Source organism: Apodemus sylvaticus, chromosome 2 (assembly GCF_947179515.1).
Source record: "Apodemus sylvaticus chromosome 2, mApoSyl1.1, whole genome shotgun sequence".
NCBI classification, from domain to species: domain Eukaryota; kingdom Metazoa; phylum Chordata; class Mammalia; order Rodentia; family Muridae; genus Apodemus; species Apodemus sylvaticus.
The window spans coordinates 36,491,292-36,511,030 of record NC_067473.1 but is presented as its reverse complement, the minus strand read 5'-3'; positions in this window follow the sequence as shown (position 1 = coordinate 36,511,030).

Here is a 19,739-nt window from a genome sequence, read left to right as displayed (position 1 = left end):
GGTTTGTATAAAGTTGATGTATGAAGCTAAGTTTGTTAGTTCTTTTCTAATTTTCTTTTTTGAGGAGTTTTTGAAATGTATTAAATGTCTCCTGGCAATTTTGTTCTATTTCTTATATATTTTAAGACTTCTAAATTTTGTTCAATTTTGTTCTATTTCTTATATATTCTAAGACTTTTTTGATCTTGTAAAGCATTCTATTCCTTCAGCTTACAGATAATTTCTCATCTTTTGTCAGTGAGTATTAGATTTGGAAGAATTATTGTCTTTAAATTTGCATTACATTTTGCATCACTTATTTTGTGTGTTATACATATGTAGTTATACTCATGCCAAGAACATTATTGCAGGTCAGAGGAAAACTTGTGACAGTCAGTTCACTTCTTCTACCATGTGGATCCCAGGGCTCCAACACCAGTTATCAGGATTAGTGACAGTACCTTTACCTCACTGGCTTTGCTAAATTGATTTTAAATAATTATTGACTTATTTTAAGATCTCCTCCTTAACATGCGTGGTATGTACTTAGTGAATATTATCCATAAAATATAGGTACCACGCTACACAAAGATGCTAAACAAGAAGGAAGGCCCAAGCAAATAGGCTTGAATCTCACTTAGAAGAGGGTATAAAGTAGTCATAAGAGGCAGACAGAGAGAGGGTGCGAAAAGGGAGGGGTATGGAGAGGGGAACAAGGGGGTTCAGGATCAAGTGTGGGGAAGCACAGAAGAGATGAATCAACGGCCATGAAAATGAGTGGAAATTTGCAGCTGACAGGAATGAAGAGTTGGGGGGCATCTCCAGGACAAGACAGACCTGGGATGAGGGAATTGCCCAAGAATCCATAGGTTGACCTTAGCTGTGACTCACTACAATGGGGATATGAACCCCGAAGAGGTCAAGTCTTATAGCCAGGCAGGAACTCCAGTGGATCAATAGAGGCACCAACCTACCCACAAAAGTTTCAACCCCAAATTTATACTGTGGACATTAAATACAGGCAGGGGGAATGAGCAGAGACTAAGAGAATGGTCAACTAATAACTGCCCAACTTGAGACCCACCCATTGGGCAAACACCAAACCCAAACATGATTAACGATACTGTTATGCTTGTAGACAAGAACAGCTTTTCCTTTGAGCAGCTTCACCTAGCAGCTGACTCAGACAGATACACATACCCACAGCCAAACAGTGGATGAAGCTTGGTGACACTCATGGAAGAATAGGAGCACAGGGTATACACTCACTGATAAGCGGATATTATCCCAGAAGCTTGGAATACCCAGGAAACAATTCACATATCAAATTATGCCCAAGAAGAAGGAAGGAGAGGCCCTTGATCTTAGAAAGGCTCAGTGCAACAGTATAGGGAAATGCCAGGATAGGGAAGTGGGACAGGGTTGATTGGGAAACAGGGGGAGGGAAGAGGGCTTATGGGACTTTCGGGAGGGGGATCCTGGAAAGGGGAAATAATTTGAAATGTAAATAAAGAATATATCAAATAAAAAACAAACAAAAAAACAAAACAAAAAAGGAGTATGGATTGTGGACCCCAAGGGGGGGGGGTTAAGAACTTCACAGGAACACTAACAGCCAATTAACCTGGACCCTTGGGGCTCTTGGGTTATGAACCACCAATCAAAGTATATACATGGGCCAGACCTAGGCCTCCTGGCACATATGTAACAGGTGTATATCTAGGACTTCATGTAGGTACTGGACAACTGGAATGGGAGTTATCCCAAAAGTAGTTGCCTGTATGTGAGATAAGTTCTTCTAGCAGAGATGCTTTGACCTCAGAGGAAGAGGAAGCACCTAGCATTGCAGAGATGCATACTCAGAAGAGAATCCACTCAGGAGAGAAGATAAGGTGGGAAAGATTGTAGGAGGGGGTGATAGAGAGAAGGCTGCTAGCAGAATGTAAAGTAAGTAAAAAAAAACAGTTAAAATGTTGGGGTACAGAAATAGTTATGCTGACTAAAATTCTCATTGTATACATGTATTAAAGTAAAACATTGCCATCCATTAATATTTTCTATTACTACTAAAAAAAGGAGCCCCTCCATGTGTATGTGTGTGCATGTGTGTGTATGTGTACATATGTATTTGTGTATGTTAGTGTGTGTGTGTGTGTGTGTCATGTGTGTTGGGAACTGACCTCAAAGCCTTTAAAAAAATGGGCAAGCTTTCTTACCCACTGAATCATTTGTCAAGCCCCAAATTTTATCTTAAAATAAAGAATTGGCATTGAATTTTATCAAAAAATTTTATATTATATCATACCTCTTTTTTCTTCTATTTCTTGTTTGCATAACTGTAATCTAATATATAATACTAAAATATTAGTATGTTACTATAAGCTGACATTATGCTATTCATTATACATTTGAATTTTATTTATTTTTAAATATTCTACTTAACATTATGAAGCTGGAACTTATAATATCAATGTTTTTTTAATCTACAATCTAAAATTTTATGCTCTTTCCATGAAAATATTAGCTTAGTAATACTGGCCAAATAAAATTATTGCCCAAGTTAACATATTTTTGCATAGTAATCTTATCTATGTTTTACAGATGAATTAATTTTCATTCAGTGTTTTACATTTATTTTCATTATGTACTATTTACCGATGTACTATGATATCTCTCTATAGATGTAATAGAGATATAGATAGGGATAAAGATAGACATAGAGATACAGAGAGAGGTAGAGGAGATACAGATAGAGATACAGATACAGATAGTGTTTAACTGCTTGCCTTCACTAGGTGCAGCTTTCTGTAATCAGCTGTTTCTCATCAATAGAATCATAAATAAACAAAGAGGGAGTCTGTGCTAGACTATGAATAATTTGTAATATACCCATTGTGTTAGAGTTTGACTGCTGTGAACAGATACCATGGCCAAGGCAAATCTTATAAAGGACAGCATTTAACTCGGGCTGGCTTACTGGTTCAGAGGTTAAGTCCACTTTCATCAAGACAGGAGAATGGCATCATCTAGGTAGATAGTGGAGCTGGAGGAGCTGAGAGTTTTAGATCTTTATCCAAAGGCAAACAGGAAAAGACTGACTTCTAGACAGCTAGCATGAGAGTCTAAAAGCCCATACCCACAATGCCACACCTCCAAATAGTGCCATTCCCTGGACCAAACATATTCAAACCATCACACATTGTGAATATCTATCTTATATATGTATATATATTTCATATATGTGTTTGCATGTGCATATTCATGTGCATATGTGTGTGTGTGTGTATGTGTGTGAGAGAGAGATTGGAGAATATCTAAAATCCTCTTAATATGAAAAATAATGCAATAAAACACCAAAATGTTTGGAAAAATATTAACAGAATGATCCTTTAAATTTTTTATTAATAAATAACACATAAAACATTGAACTCTAACAAAAATAGTAGTACATGGGTTAGCTTAAGGCATATATAACTATTACAAATAATTATTACATTAATAATTAAAATGAATTATCTTGTAAAACAGGAGTAGTACAGACTGTGTTTGAGTTACTTTTACATTGGCAGGTAAATAGCTGAACAAAACGGAACTGATGAGAAATACCATGTATGATTGAGAGTGGCTCATAGCATTAAGTGAGAACTGAGGTGGTTGGTGAGACACACACAGAGACAAAGACAGACAGACAGACAGACAGACAGAAAATGTTTGTGTATGTTTTGGATAGTATTTAACTGCCTGGCTCCACTTGTCTCCAGCTTTCTGTAATCATCTAATATTTCTCCTTAAAAGAATCTCAAATAAAAAAATGGGGAGTCATAGGTTATGAATGATTTTTAATATGCCCATTGTGTTGGAATAAACTGACTACAGAAAGCTTATCAGGGAACTGACTTGATTGAGAACATTGAAATCATTGTTTGAGAATCCATTAGTAACTCATGACTTTTTCTCTGTTGTAAATGTAACTTTTATTCACCAGATGTCATTATCATCTTGGAGGCTTACTGATGAATAAGCTCTCCATTTCTAGTTCTTTCTGAACTCAGGCTGGCTGTTTCAATTCAGCCATTCTGGCTCAAATTCCTCTCTAAGATGAGTAATTCAAATTGGCTTCTGTTGGCCTCTGACTTAGTTACTCTGCTTAGAAAAACTGCCTTCTTGTACTAAGCTCAATTCCAAGTGGATCAAGGACCTCCACATAAAACCTGACACACTGAAACTAATAGAAAAGAAACTGGGGAAGACCCTTGAGGACATGGGCACAGGGGAAAAGTTCCTGAACACAACACCAATAGCTTACGCTCTAAGATCAAGATTTGACAAATGGGATCTAATAAAATTACAAAGTTTCTGTAAGGCAAAGGACACTGTCAAAAGGACAAAAACATCAATCAACAGATTGGGAAAGGATCTTCATCAACCCTAAATCCAACAGAGGGCCAATATATACAAAGAACTCAAGAAGGTAGACCCCAGAGAATCAAATAACCCTATTAAAAATGGGGTACAGAGCTAAACAAAGAATTTTCACCTGAAGAACTTCGGATGGCTGAGAAGCACCTTAAGAAATATTCAACATCATTAATCATTAGGGAAATGCAAATCAAAACAACCCTGAGATTTCACCTCACACCAGTCAGAATGGCTAAGGTTAAAAACTCAGGAGACAGCAGGTGTTGGCGAGGATGTGGAGAAAAAGGAACACTCCTCCACTGCTAGTGGGATTGCAAGATGGTACTTCCTCAGAAAACTAGACATGACACTTCCGGAGGACCCTGCTATACCTCTCCTGGGCATATACCCAGAGGATTCCCTAGCATGCAATAAGGCCACATGCTCCACTATGTTCATAGTAACCTTATCTATAATAGCCAGAAGCCGAATGTCCCTCAATGGAGGAATGGATACAGAAAATGTGGTATATTTACAAAATGGAATACCACTCAGCAATTAAAAACAATGAACTTATGAAATTCTTAGGCAAATAGTTGGAACTGGAAAATATCATCCTAAGTAAGGTAACCCAATCACAAAAAAAATGCACATTGAATACAAACACTGATAAGTGTATATTAATTAGCCCAGAAGCTCTGAATTCTTAAGACACAATTAGCATATCAAATGATACCCAAGAAGAGGGAAAGAGAGGGCTCTGGTTCTGAAAAGAGTTGATCCAGCATTTTAGGGGAATACCAGGACAGGGAAATGGGAGGGGGTGATTGGGAAATGGGCAGAGGGTAGAGGGCTTATGAGACCAATGGGGAGGGGGGACCAGGAAAGGGGAAAGCATTCAGAATGTAAACAAAGGATATAGAAAATTAAAAAAAAAAAAGAAAAGAAAAAAGAAAAACTGCCTCTGAACTCCATGAACTGAAGTGTTCCCAAGGGAACTAAACTGAACTCAATTGAACTACACTCACTAAACTGCCTTCCATCTCCCTTCACTGTGTGCAAGTAGCCTCTACTTCCTGTCTGTTCTTGTGAGAGTTGGGAATATCCATCTCTGACTCATATTGCTAAATCCTTCTGATTCATTACTCTCTGCTTTTCCCTTAGACATCATTGTTTAGGATTAAATGTGTGTACTAAAGAATCTCTGTATTCCAGCCAGATCAGATCTCACAGGCCTAGAAGACCTTTGGATGTGATTCCGTGTCAGGACAGCCATGTTGCTGGATGAAAATCCTACACTCCCTTACATTTTTTATTGCTCTTTGTCTGTTCCAGTTGTCTTCACTTGGAATTACTTTTGATCGTCCCACTGATTTTATCTGTGTTCAGAGTGTGCTTTTACTCTCCAGGCTGAGTGTTAGTCTGCCTTGTCCCATTGCCCATTTCACCTTTGCATATAATCCAACTGGGAAATATATAGTGGAACCAGCAGTTCCCAGACAAGATATCCAGCTACCTTAAATTTCAATTCTCTGTGTGCCTGAAGATGCTTTCCTTTTCTATCACTGCCCTCTCCACCAATCCCCTCACAAAATATTGTGTTAGATGCTCTTCAGATAGTGCTTCTTTATAAAGCGAGGCCAATAATTTATAGTAATGATTCTTTCTTTATTGTCCTTTCAACTGTGTTGCAAAATGTGACAAAAGATTTTAGAAGAGGTTCCATTTACATGGAAAAATACTTTTTCTTGCCTATTAGTAGATTAATTGCTATTGTGCCACAACAAAAAATAAAGAGTAATAAGACAAGTGCATAAATGTACTTAATGCAAAACTATATGTGACACAGAGAAGTGACAACTCAAAGAGATAGGAAAACTTACATATCTTTATGGCAAGCTATGTAGAGGTATCATTGGACACAGAGGCTATGATCCAGTGGTAATAAACTGGAGGCAGCTAAGCAAAGTCAGATTGTTAGGATTCCTGCTGCAGCCTTTGAAGCTAAGATGTTTCTTCCTTCTGGATATAAATGTTTTATGATCTGCTCAGAGGAGACAGGGGAGGGAAAGTGAATGATAGTTCTACTTCTTTTGTTTTCTCAAAAGCCAAAGTGTATTTTTTTCAGTGCACATTCCTAACTCAATTTAAGGTGAAGTAAATATTTTGCCACAATTGTTTACCAAAATCTCAATAATAATATGCGAATGGGTCATTGTAGACTGAGTGTAGACGTGCATGTTGAACAGCCAGAGCAACCATGTTCTCAAAACCATGTTAAAATTTGAATGTTAGCTTGATTTAGTGTGTGTGTGTGTGTGTGTGTGTGTCTGTGTTTGTTATTCTTCCAGAGGAAATTTGTTCACATTTTAGGACAGATAGAGGTACCTTATTTCTTTCTATCACTCCAATTCTAAGGCAACTGGTGTCCTCTTCTGACCTCTGTGTGCACCTGCACAATGTCACATTCAAACACATACACACATTTGTATGCATGTTTTTTAGGACTGACAACTTCTCTTTGCTCAGGAACAATTGACAAACATCAACTGGAAACAGGAGCAGCAGGAGGGAACAGCAGGTTTCCCAGGCCCTCTCAGGGCTTTCCCATTTATACCCTCTCCTGAGTCTCCAGAATTAACTCGAAAAAAATCACACCCCTGCCAATGCACAAGACAAATCATAATCACCTGCTGTGAAGTAGCTGTGAAGTAGCCTCTTATCCCACACCTAGGATTAAAACAAAAACATATTGATATAACATAACTGCATTTTAAAAGAAACCAAACCTTTCATTATGTGTGTGTGTGTGTGTGAGAGAGAGAGAGAGAGAGAGAGAGAGAGAGAGAGAGAGAGACAGAGAGACAGAGAGACAGAGAGACAGAGAGACAGAGAGACAGAGAGAGACAGAGAGGGAAGGAGGGAGAGGGAGAGAGAGAGAGAGAGAGAGAGACAGAGACAGAGACAGAGAGAATCACTGATCATTCTACCTTAGGGATATGACCAAGCCTGAATACTCATCTTAGACTCTGCTGCTTCATACTTTATAAGTCTTTTTTCTGAGCCTTTGTACAGGCTGAAACTGTCAAACTGAATGAAGGCAAAAAGTAGCTGGTAAAATTTGTCAAAAAAATTAAAAATGTTCTTTGTTATTTTAACAGATCTTCATACAGGTCTCTGAACAGTAAAATAATAGAAAAAAGGAGATTACGTAGCTTTGCTTTAATTTGTAAAGTATGGTTGTCTTTATTTGGTTGATGTGTTTTCACTTACGAATAACAATTAGTGTGGAAATGCTTCCCATTTTTGTGCTACAAATGAAATGAATTACAACATTGACATGGAGAATTAAATGTATAACCCTAAATATACTATATGTACTGATCTCAGCTGATCAAGCTGGAGAGTTTGGAGAATATTAACTGAGGCAAAGCTCAAACTAATATTACTTCTATGCATGTCATATTTTAATGCTTTTGATTAATGTCTATATATTTGTATCTCTGATGCTTCAAAAGTTAGGACCTATCTCATTACTTTCTCTGGCTGCAGCCAATTGATGGTACGCTAAGATTTTATTGCTTTATATGCATAATGAGTGATAATGTGTCTTCTCCATAAGCACCAGGAAGAAAAAAAAGAGGCACCTGAGGGTAAGAAAGCCCCAGGTCTGATAAGACAAACTCATTTAATTTTCTTTTTTAATTTTTCATTTGAAAAGGCAGTGCTTGAACAAAGAGATCTGCTTAGGAAAGTATTTTCTCTGGCTTATCCAGAATTGGGCCAGGCTATATTTTAAGCTGGCCTCACAGTCATTCATGTGGTAGTAGTACAAGAGTGCAGGGGTGGGGGTGGGGAGGTGGGGGTACCCTGGCATGGAGAAGTACATCAAAGACCCAAAAACTCATTAATGGTAGACAATGTGTGAAAGGCTCATAGTCCCTTCATGGAGCTCTTAAGTGTGTCAAGAAAGAAGCTGTAAAGGTAATGCTCAGTAAAGAACAATGATGCATTAAAATCTCCCACAGAATTAGAGATGTCAGGAACACAGGACACCAAGGAATGCTGCAGACACTGATTGAAGCCATTCTAAGAATGAGTCACATGTCCTTAGGCAGTAGTGACATTACCCCCAGGCCACTGCAGCCCAGATAATGTCTAGTGTCTCAGATATCAGATATGAATATTAAGGATTTAGTATTTACCCTGATAGCTTCATGTCTTTATTTGTCTCTGAATACCCTTAATATGATATCATCATTCCCCTTTAGAGTGGGGATGTTTATGCTGTTTTGCTGTGTTTAAGAATCTTTTTAATGGTCCTGCAGTTAAGATATTGACAAGTCTCCAAAGAGAATTTGGACTTTTTGAACAATACTGTAATAATAAAGACTATGGAGACTTTTGACTGTGGGCTGAATGATTTTGTATTGTTTTGTTTTGGTGTTTTATTTTTCTTGTACAGAGATGATGTAAGCACATTAAGCCTTGGCAGAAGTTTATATTATTAATTTAAATATATCCATTTGTTCAAATGTTTGAACATGTTGCCATAATTTGTTTGTCCTGTTTTGCGAGATGTGGGTTCTAGAGAATGTGGAACCTCTGTAGAAGTCTTGGTTTCTTGGGGTTCATAGGCCAGCCCTGCTTCTTACCCATCTCTGTTTCCAGTTCTATGAGCTGGGAGCGAGCACCTCATGTTCTGCTAAGACTGTGTTCTGCTGGTTTTACTGCCATCATGACACATGGCCTGTGTGTCATGCTCCCAAAGAAATCCTGCTGTTCTTATGCTTGTCAGATGCTTGTTCATAGCCATGCAAAAAACTCAAGTATGCAACAAGAGAATAATAAGGAAAAGAAAAAATGTAAAAGAAAGGAAGGAAGATATAGAATCATCCAGGAGTGGAAATAGAGTGAAGAGAGGGAAAAAAAGAGAATGAATGCTAGGCTCTGGCTATACGTCTTGGTTGCCTTTAAAAAAAAAACAAACCTGATCTTTCAGAGCCTTTAATACTTAAAATGCATTGTCTTTGATATACACAATGGTTCTATAGTTTTTAATTCACATTTATTTTTTCCGATGTATTTTTATTTTATTCGATATATTTTTTATTTACATTTCCAATGATTTCCCCTTTTCTGGTCCCCTACTCCCCGAAAGTCACATAAGCCCCCTTCCCTCCCCCTGTTCTCCTACCCACCCCTTCCCACTTCCCTGTTCTGGTTTTGCCTTATACTGTTACACTGAGTCTTTCCAGAACCAGGGGCCACTCCTCCGTTCTTCTTGTACCTCATTTGATGTGTGGATTAGATTTTGGGTATTCCAGGTTTCCAGGCTAATATCTACTTATTAGTGAGTGCATACCATGATTGATCTTTTGAGACTGGGTTACCTCACTTAGTATGATGTTCTCCAGCTCCATCCATTTGCCTAAGAATTTCATGTATTCATTGTTTCTAATGGCTGAATAGTTCTCCATTGTGTATATATACCACATTTTTTTGCATCCATTCTTTTGTTGAGGGATACCTGGGTTCTTTCCAGCTTCTGGCAATTATAAATAGGGCTGCTATGAACATAGTGGAGCATATATCCTTATTACATGCTGGGGAATCCTCTGGGTATATGCCCATGAGTGGTATAGCAGGATCTTTCGGAAGTGACATGCCCAGTTTTCTGAGGAACCGCCAGACTGATTTCCAGAGTGGTTGTACCAATTTGCAACCCCACCATCAGTAGAAGAGTGTTCCTCTTTCTCCACATCCTCACCAACACCTGCTGTCTCCTGAGTTTTTTAGGCTTTTGGGTGGTTTGAATAAGAGTGTCCCCCACAGGCTCATATACTTGAATGCTTGGTCAACAGGTACTGGCACTATTTGAAAGGATTAGGAAGTATGGCCTATTCAGAAACTTTCTCCCTGTACCGATGTCCTCAAGGGTCTTCCCCAGTTTCTTTTCTATTAGCTTCAGAGTGTCTGGCTTTATGTGGAGGTCCTTGATCCATTTGGATTTGAGCTTAGTACAAGGAGACAAGGATGGATCAATTCGCATTCTTCCGCATGTTGACCTCCAGTTGAACCAACACCATTTGTTGAAAAGGCTATCTTTTTTCCATTGGATGTTTTCAGCCCCTTTGTCGAGGATCAAGTGGCCATAGGTGTGTGGGTTCATTTCTGGATATTCAATCCTGTCCCATTGATCCTCCTGCCTGTCACTGTACCAATACCATGCAGTTTTTAACACTATTGCTCTGTAGTATTGCTTGAGGTCAGGGATACTGATTCCCCCAGAATTTCTTTTGTTGCTGAGAATAGTTTTAGCTATCCTGGGTTTTTCGCTATTCCAGATGAATTTGAGAATTGCTCTTTCTAACTCTGTGAAGAATTGAGTTGGGATTTTGATGGGTATTGCATTGAATCTGTATATTGCTTTTGGCAAAATGGCCATTTTAACTATATTGATTCTACCGATCCATGAGCATGGGAGGTTTTCCCATTTTTTGAGGTCTTCTTCCATTTCCTTCTTCAGAGTCTTGAAGTTCTTGTCATAAAGATCTTTCACATGTTTGGAAAGAGTCACCCCAAGATACTTTATACAGTTTGTGGCTATTGTGAAGGAGGTCATTTCCTTAATTTCTTTCTCAGCCTGCTTATCCTTTGAGTATAGGAAGGCCACTGATTTGCTTGTGTTGATTTGATAACCTGCCACTTTGCTGAAGTTGTTTATCAGCTGTAGGAGTTCTCTAGTGGAGTTTTTTGGGTCACTTAGGTAGACTATCATGCCATCTGCAAATAATGATAGTTTGACTTCCTCCTTTCCAATTTGTATCCCTTTGACCTCCTTATGTTGTCGAATTGCCCGAGCTAGTACCTCAAGTACAATATTGAAAAGATAAGGAGAAAGGGGGCAGCCTTGTCTGGTCCCTGATTTCAGTGGGATTGCTTCAAGTTTCTCTCCATTTAGTTTGATGCTGGCTACCGGTTTGCTGTATATTGCTTTTACTATGTTTAGGTATGGGCCTTGAGTTCCTGTTCTTTCCAAGACTTTAAGCATGAAAGGATGCTGAATTTTGTCAAATGCTTTTTCAGCATCCAATGAAATGACCATGTGGTTTTTTCTTTGAGTGGATTGCATTGATGGATTTCTGTATATTGAACCAACCCTGCATTCCCAGGATAAAGCCTACTTGATCATGGTGGATGATAGTTTTGATGTGTTCTTGGATTCGGTTGGCAAGAATTTTATTGAGTATTTTTGCATCGATGTTCATAAGGGAAATTGTTCTGAAGTTCTCTTTCTTTGTTGGATCTTTGTGTGGTTTTGGTATCAGCGTAATTGTGGCTTCATAGAAGGAATTGGGTAGTGTTCCTTCTGTTTCTATTTTGTGGAATAGTTTGAAGAGTATTGGTGTTAACTCTTCTTTGAAGGTCTGATAGAATTCTGCACTGAAACCATCTGGTCCTGTGCTTTTTTTGGTTGGAAGACTTTCTATGACTCCTTCTATTTCTTTAGGCATTATGGGACTGTTTAGATGATCTATTTGGTCCTGATTTAATTTTGGTATATGGTATCTGTCAAGGAAATTGTCCATTTCCTCCAGATTCTCCAGTTGTGTTGAGTATAGGCTCTTGTAGTAGGATCTGATGATTTTTTGGATTTCCTCAGTTTCCATTGTTATATCTCCCTTTTCATTTCTAAGTTTGTTAATTTGGATACTTTCTCTGTGCCCTTTGGTCAGTCTGGCTAAGGGTTTATCTATCTTGTTGTTTTTCTCAAAGAACCAGCTCCTGGATTCGTCGATTCTTTGTATGGTTCTCTTTGTTTCCACTTGATTGATTTCAGCCCTGAGTTTGATGATTTCCTGTCTTCTCCTCCTCCTGGGAAGTATTGCCTAGTTAGAGGAAGTATGCCAGTGGAAATGGGCTTTGAGATTTCAGAAACCCATGCCAAACCTGAATCTCTCTCTTCCTGCAACCTGATGATCTGAATGTAGAAGTGTCAGCTACTATGGCTATCCGAGTGCCACCATGTTTTCCACCATGAGGAAGAGGAACATGAACTAAACTTCTGAAATTCTAAACAAGCTCCAATTAAATGTTTTCCTTTTTAAGAGTTGCCATGTTTGTGGTGTCTCTTTATAGAATATAACACTGACTAAAACAGGCATCTAAATATATATGCATATCATTGCTTATATTTTTCTATTTTTCCTTTGGTATGTAGTATGTTTCAGTTCACTAGATTCAACTAGGTAAACAGTTGCTGAATAATTTTACTTGTGGCCAACAGTGAACAAAAGCTGCACCATGGTGAGAATTTTGCTTTCAGAAACTGAATAGTGGTTGAATTTGATTGCTAGCATTTCTGTTTGTGTGGCTAGCCAGCAGCAGTATTACAGCTGAATGTAAAACTGTGGATTATGTATTTCTTAATAAAACTATGAATGGGTACTATTTCTATTAAATTGACTGCCTGTATCCCATTGCAACCATAATTTCATACTGAATTAATTAATTGACAACTAAAAGATTGTAAACACTGTTAGTTACATATCAACTAATTAGCCTTGAAACTGTAGCTGTAAATACTCATATCCAATATAGTTCTTACAACTCTGTTTTTCTCTTGAGATATAGATGTGATTTCTGAGGATCAATCAATATAGTTGTCTGCTACATACAATTAATACTAGATCATTATAATATAACCTGATTTACTGAGCTAGAAGCTCAACTAGCTAGGAGCTAGATGAAAGTAATGCATCATTAGCAGTGAACCACTGGCCTCAATTAAGCTAGGCTTGGCTTCCTGTCTCCTCAGTGCACTCAAGGGCCACTTCTGAAACTGTGCTTTGTTTTTAATTATACCATGTTTACCATTATTCTTATTTTGTGTTCTTTTCCTTTTATTCTTAATATTACCGTGAATGAAAAATGCTATTTTAAGTATAATACTGATAATAAAAGTGCTTGTAACCCCCTTGAGAGTGTTAAGAAAAACAACAGTCTGTCTCAACTTTTTGTTAGTGGTCTATTATATGCATTAGATTTTTCAGTGTTCTGAAGCAAAATAATACTTGTAAAATAAGTGATATATCTTTTCATACATATATATGTGTATATATATTGATCTTATTGAGAGCCTGTTAAGAAAATAAATTCTTTTGAAGAAAGAAAAATAATTTTGGCCTTAGTGGATTTGCAGTTTTTGAGTCGGGGTGGTCAATTATGTGGCAAGAGACATCAGGATGTCAATATCATCAGCAGCCATGCTAAAGAGATAGGAGGAATAATCATCACTTTAATAGGCTAATGTGATTTCCTTCCAGGAATACCCACTCCTAGCATATTGTACAATGTTGTGGAAATATAACATGGCAATTCTACCACGTTTTCTGAGTTACTCAGAAAAAAAAAATGTAGCTTTTCCTTATCACTTTCTATCTCCAGCACATTGGTCTTACCTAACATTAAGGCTACAACCCATCATTTAATCTCTTGATCCTAACATGCAGTTATGTGTGCATGGATATCATATGGCTGATATCCATGCACTCTTAATTCAAACCTTTTACTTTTTCTCTTTTCTTTCTCTCCTTCAAGAAGTTACCTGAGCTTCCACTTGATTTCATTCATAAATTTTCATTTCTTAACAAGTCTAAGATCTCCAAGAGGGAACATTTAATTTCCCCAGTACCTTGCTGAAACCATAAATGATTTTCAAGAATTCCTGGTCATATTGGTAAAAAGGTCAAAATAGTAACTGGGATGAGGTAAATGCTGCTTTTATATTCAATGCAATTGTAAATGTAAATTAGTTTGTTCTGTAGGTAATTCTTCTTTAAACTTTTTATTTTATTGTGAGAAACTGTGATAACCAACATTCTCAATTTTGTGGCATAGTTCAGTTCATAGAGATGATTCCTTAGTCGGTGTTCTATTGCTATGAAGAGACACCATGACCAAGGCAGCTCTTATAAAGGAACATTCATTGGGACTGCTTACATTTTATAGGTTTAGTTCATTATCATCATGTAAGGAAGCATGGAATCACAGAGACAGACATGACCTGGAGAGGTACCTGAGAATTCTACATTCTGATGATCCACAGGCATTGGGAAATGAGAGGGAGCCATTGGATCTGGCTTGGGCTTCTGAAACCTCAAAGGCCACCCCCAGTGACACACTCCTCCAACAAGGCCAGAGGTCCTAATCCTTTCAAATGATACTCCCTATGAACCTTTGGAGACCATTTTTATTTAAATGACCACACATAGTAAATCAGAAACAACAACAGAGTAATCTTGCAATTATAGGATTAACCTTGAAGTAAACTCATAGCACTCAAAGTAAAATCTCAATTCACACTTCAAAGGGGAGAAGAGACAAATTATTCTAAAGCAAAACATTAGTGACAGATGGTGCATTAACTAAGATTCAGGTTACCCCAACCAAACTCCATATTCCAGTGTGATGATGTTTTAAGAGTAACTGAGTAAAGATGGTTGTAAATCAAGACACATTTTATAACCAGCTACTTTGCTGAAGTTGTTTATCAGCTGTAGGAGTTCTCTGGTGGAGGTTTTTGGGTAATTTAAGTAGACTATCATGTCATCTGCAAATAGTGATAATTTGACTTCTTCCTTTCCAATTTGTATCCCCTTGACCTCCTTATGTTGTCTAATTGCTCTAGCTAGAACTTCAAGTACTATATTGAAAAGATATGGAGAGAGAGGACAGCCTTGTCTAGTCCCTGATTTTAGTGGGATTGCTTCAAGTTTCTCTCCATTTAGTTTGATGTTGGCTACCGGTTTGCTGTATATTGCTTTAATTATGTTTAGGTATGGGCCTTGAATTCCTGTTCTTTCCAATACTTTTAGCATGAAAGGATGGTGGATTTTGTCAAATGCTTTTTCTGCATCTAATGAGATGATCACATGGTTTTTTTCTTTGAGTTTGTTTATGTAGTGGATAGCATTGATTGATTTCCTTATATTGAACCATCCCTGCATCCCTGGGATGAAGCCTGCTTGATCATGGTGGATGATCGTTTTGATGTGTTCTTGGATTCAGTTGGCAAGAATTTTATTAAGTATTTTTGCATCAATATTCATAAGAGAAATTGGCCTGAAGATCTCTTTCTTTGTTGGATCTTTCTGTGGTTTTGGTATCAGCGTAATTGTGGCTTCATAGAACGAGTTGGGTAGAGTTCCTTCTGTTTCTATTTTGTGGAATAGTTTGAAGAGTATTGGTGTTAGGTCTTCTATGAAGGTCTGATAGAACTCTGCACTGAAGCCATCTGGTCCTGTGCTTTTTTTTGGTTGGGAGACTTTCTATGACCCTTTTTATTTCTTCAGGTGTTATGGTACTGTTTAGTTGATCTATTTGATCCTGATTTAGTTTTGGTGTCAGATATCTGTCTAGGAAACTGTCCATTTTTTCCAGATTCTCCATTTGTGTTGAGTATAGGATTTTGTAATAGGATCAAACTGGGGAAGACCCTTGAGGACATGGGCACAGGGGAAAGTTCCTGAATAGATCACCTATAGCTTATGCTTTAAGATCAAGAATTGACAAATGGGACCTTATAAAATTACAAATTTCTGTAAGGCAAAGGACACTGTTAAAAGGACAAAACGGCAACCATCAAATTGGGAAAGGATATTCACCAACCCCACATCTGATAGAGGGCTAATATCCAATATATACAAAGAACTCAAGAAGTTAGACCCCAAGGAACCAAATAACCCTATTAAAAAATGGGGTACAGATCTTAACAAAGAATTTTCACCTGAAGAAATTCAGATGGCCGAGAGGCACCTTAAGAAGTGCTCAACGTCATTAGTCATTAGGGAAATGCAGATCAAAACAACCCTGAGATTTCACCTTACACTAGTCAGAATGGCTAAGGACAAAAACTCAGGAGACAGCAGGTGTTGGCGAGGATGCGGAGAAAGAGGAACACTCCTGCACTGCTGGTGGGGCTGTTAGATGGTACAACCACTGTGGAAATCAGTCTGGAGGTTCCTCAGAAAACTGAATATGAGACTTCCAGAGGACCCTGCTATACCTCTCCTGGGCATATACCCAAAGAATTCCCTGGCATGCAATAAAGACACATGCTCCATTATGTTCATAGCAACCTTATTTATAATAGCCAGAAGCTGGAAAGAACCCAGATGCCTCTCAAAGGAGGAATGGATACAGAAAATGTGGTATATTTACACAATGGAATACTACTCAGCAATTAGAAACAATGAATTTACAAAATTTTTAGGCAAATGGTTTGATCTGGAAAATATCATCCTAAGTGAGGTAACCCAATCACAAAAGAATATACATGGAATGCAATCTCTGATAAGTGGATATTAATTAGCCCAGAATCCCTGAATACCCAAGGCACAAATTGCATAACAAATGACTCCCATGAAGAAGTATGGAGAGCGTCCTGATCCTGGAAAGGATTGATCTAGCATTGGAGGGGAATATAAGGACAGAGAAAAAGGAGGGAGGTGATTGGAGAAGGGATGGAGAGAAGAAAGTTTATGGGACATATGGGGAGGGGGATCCGGGAAAGGGGAAATCATTTGACAAAGAATATAGAAAATAAAAATATTAAAAAAAAGACACATTATAATACAGTTCTTGAGACTTCACATGAGCAGATAATAGAAAAGTATGGAAATCTTAGTTATAGATTTCAGAGGCCATCTTCGACTCTTAATGTTTGGGTTGGAGAAAGCTATGCTTTTTTTTAAAGATTAATATAGTCCAAAAGGATTTATATGCTAGTTATAAGGTTGTTAGGTCAAATACAGATATGATTGTTCAGGGAGCTGAAGATAGCCCACTGTAAGTTGTAATTAGGTTCAGGATCTGCAACATTCCAAGTTGCTGAATTTCTCATCAGTTAATTACCTTATAGAAGGTGTCATAGAAGTGCCATTCTGTCTAGAAACTGAAATTTACAAATCTCAGTAACTTGCAGGAGTAACATTGTTATACAAAGTTTCATTCTGACTTATGAAAACGTGGTTTTCTGTTCTTTCCAAACCTCCTCAAAGTGGTGGGCTCTCTGTGTTTTATCTCTGTCTTTTAAGTACTGCTAGCATTTCCAACTGAGAGCAAAAGCAAAGATACCCATCTATACTACCACAAATTTACAAATCCCAAACTCCCTCAGCTCCTCATAGTATGTAAATCTACTACTCTAAATGGTATATAGATGTTTGTGTATGATTTAGGCATTTATTGGAGCCTCTTAATATTTCTGTATATTTTTATCTTGTCACATGGGATTTTCCAGTGTTTAGTCATCCTCATAAAAACTCAGGAATACTCTGTCATTTTTCTTTTAGGATTACATCTAACTTTCTGGTGGAATCTGATTTTCACCACAACCAACTATTGACTATCAATGGCTTGTCATTCTACCATGAATAACAAGGTCACTACCCACTACTAGGCAATGAAAGAGTACATATGGTTTATAGGCCTTGGCTATGAGTATGTATTTCTAAAGTCTGAAAACGATGTAATAAATATGTTTGTCAAAAAAAAATGATAGTATCACAGTTTTTATATAGGACCCCCAAGTGTGAAAAAGCAGGTTCCTATCAATAGTAGGCCTTTGTGAGCATGGGAATGTAACTGATCTTATGTGTTTTTATTCTGATTGTGTGCATTACAAAGGTGTCCATTTTTATCCCTCAGGATTGAGGAGGAAATTTTCTTTTCTTTTTTTTTAATTTTTTTTATTCGATATAATTTATTTACATTTCAAATGATTTCCCCTTTTCTAGCCCCCACTCCCCAAATGTCCCATAAGCCCCCTTCTCTTCCCCTGTCCTCCCACCCACCCCTTCCCACTTCCCTGTTCTGGTTTTGCCGAATACTGCTTCACTGAGTCTTTCCAGAACCAGGGGCCACTCCTCCTTTCTTCTTGTACCTCATTTGATGTGTGGATTATGTTTTGGGTATTCCAGTTTTCTAGGTTAATATCTACTTATTAGTGAGTGCATACCATGATTCACTTTTTGAGTCTGGGTTACCTCACTTAGTATGATGTGGAGAATTTAGGAAGTTGGATTTGTAAAATCCTTGCTTTGTTCTTTTGGAATATAAATCTTTTCAAAAGCTTCATAACTAAAACTCAAGGATGGCTTTCTCAAGATCCGGGAGAGTTAATTGTGGTGGTTTATACCTGTAATCTGAGTGCTCAAGGTTTGGGTGCCGAGGAGTTTAATGCCAGCCTGGGCTACAAAGCTAGATCCAAGTCAAGAAGAACTACAAGGAGGCATTGTGTCTCAAAAAACAACAAAACAACCTAGAATTATCATTTTAAACCATACTAATCAAGGGGATGATAGGACTCCTGTCTTCTTGTTTCTGTGGGAAGTTGGGAGTCTACAGGCCTAATTTTAATGAGTCTTTCCTCAGCCTGTCAAAAATCTATCCAGAGGAGAGAGAAAATGTGCTCTGTCCCTATGCAAATTCAACTAACACACACGGGTACCTAAGATCTTCCATCCTAGTTTTGAAAGTCAATCATGGTTCTTTCCAGTGGAGTTGAGCTAATACCCTGTGGCCTCAGTGGAGGTTAATTTTATTTTAAACTTTCCTGCATTTAAGTCACCAAGGAGACATACCTGTAGGTGTGTCTCTGATGGACTTGTTAGAGAAGATTGACTGAGAAGGGACTATGATGTGAGTAGCACTATATCATGTGACAATCCATAATGACTAAAATAGAAGAAAAAAAGCAAGCTGAACACTCATATTTTTTTCCCAGCTTGCTCTGGGGATCTCTTATCTCTGCCATCTGAGCCGGGATCACAAGCAGTCAGCCAAGCCGGCCTGCCATTTAAGATTTAGTCATACAAACTATGGTTCTCACACTGGGTTGGCAACCACAGAATCATCTCTTTAGCACACACATACACACACACACACACACACACACAGAGAGAGAGAGAGAGAGAGAGAGAGAGAAAGGGACACACACATACATAAAGGAACATACACACACACACACACACACACACTCTTTTAAAACTGAAACTGACGAGGGGAATAGGCAAGAGCCAGCATGTCTTACATGATTTTGAAACTCATATTTTGAAATATATTACAAACAAGGGTACTAAATCTATGGTACAATGTTACTAAAATTAAAAAAAATGTACATCATGCAATTCTTCATTATCCTGTGTATGTATACATATATTTTGATTTGTTCAAATTTATTCATTTATTCTACTAGAAACATTTATAATATATATATACTTTTAATTTATTCATTTATTCTACTAGAAACATTTATAATATATATATATATCTAGTACATACATTTGATAATGGTC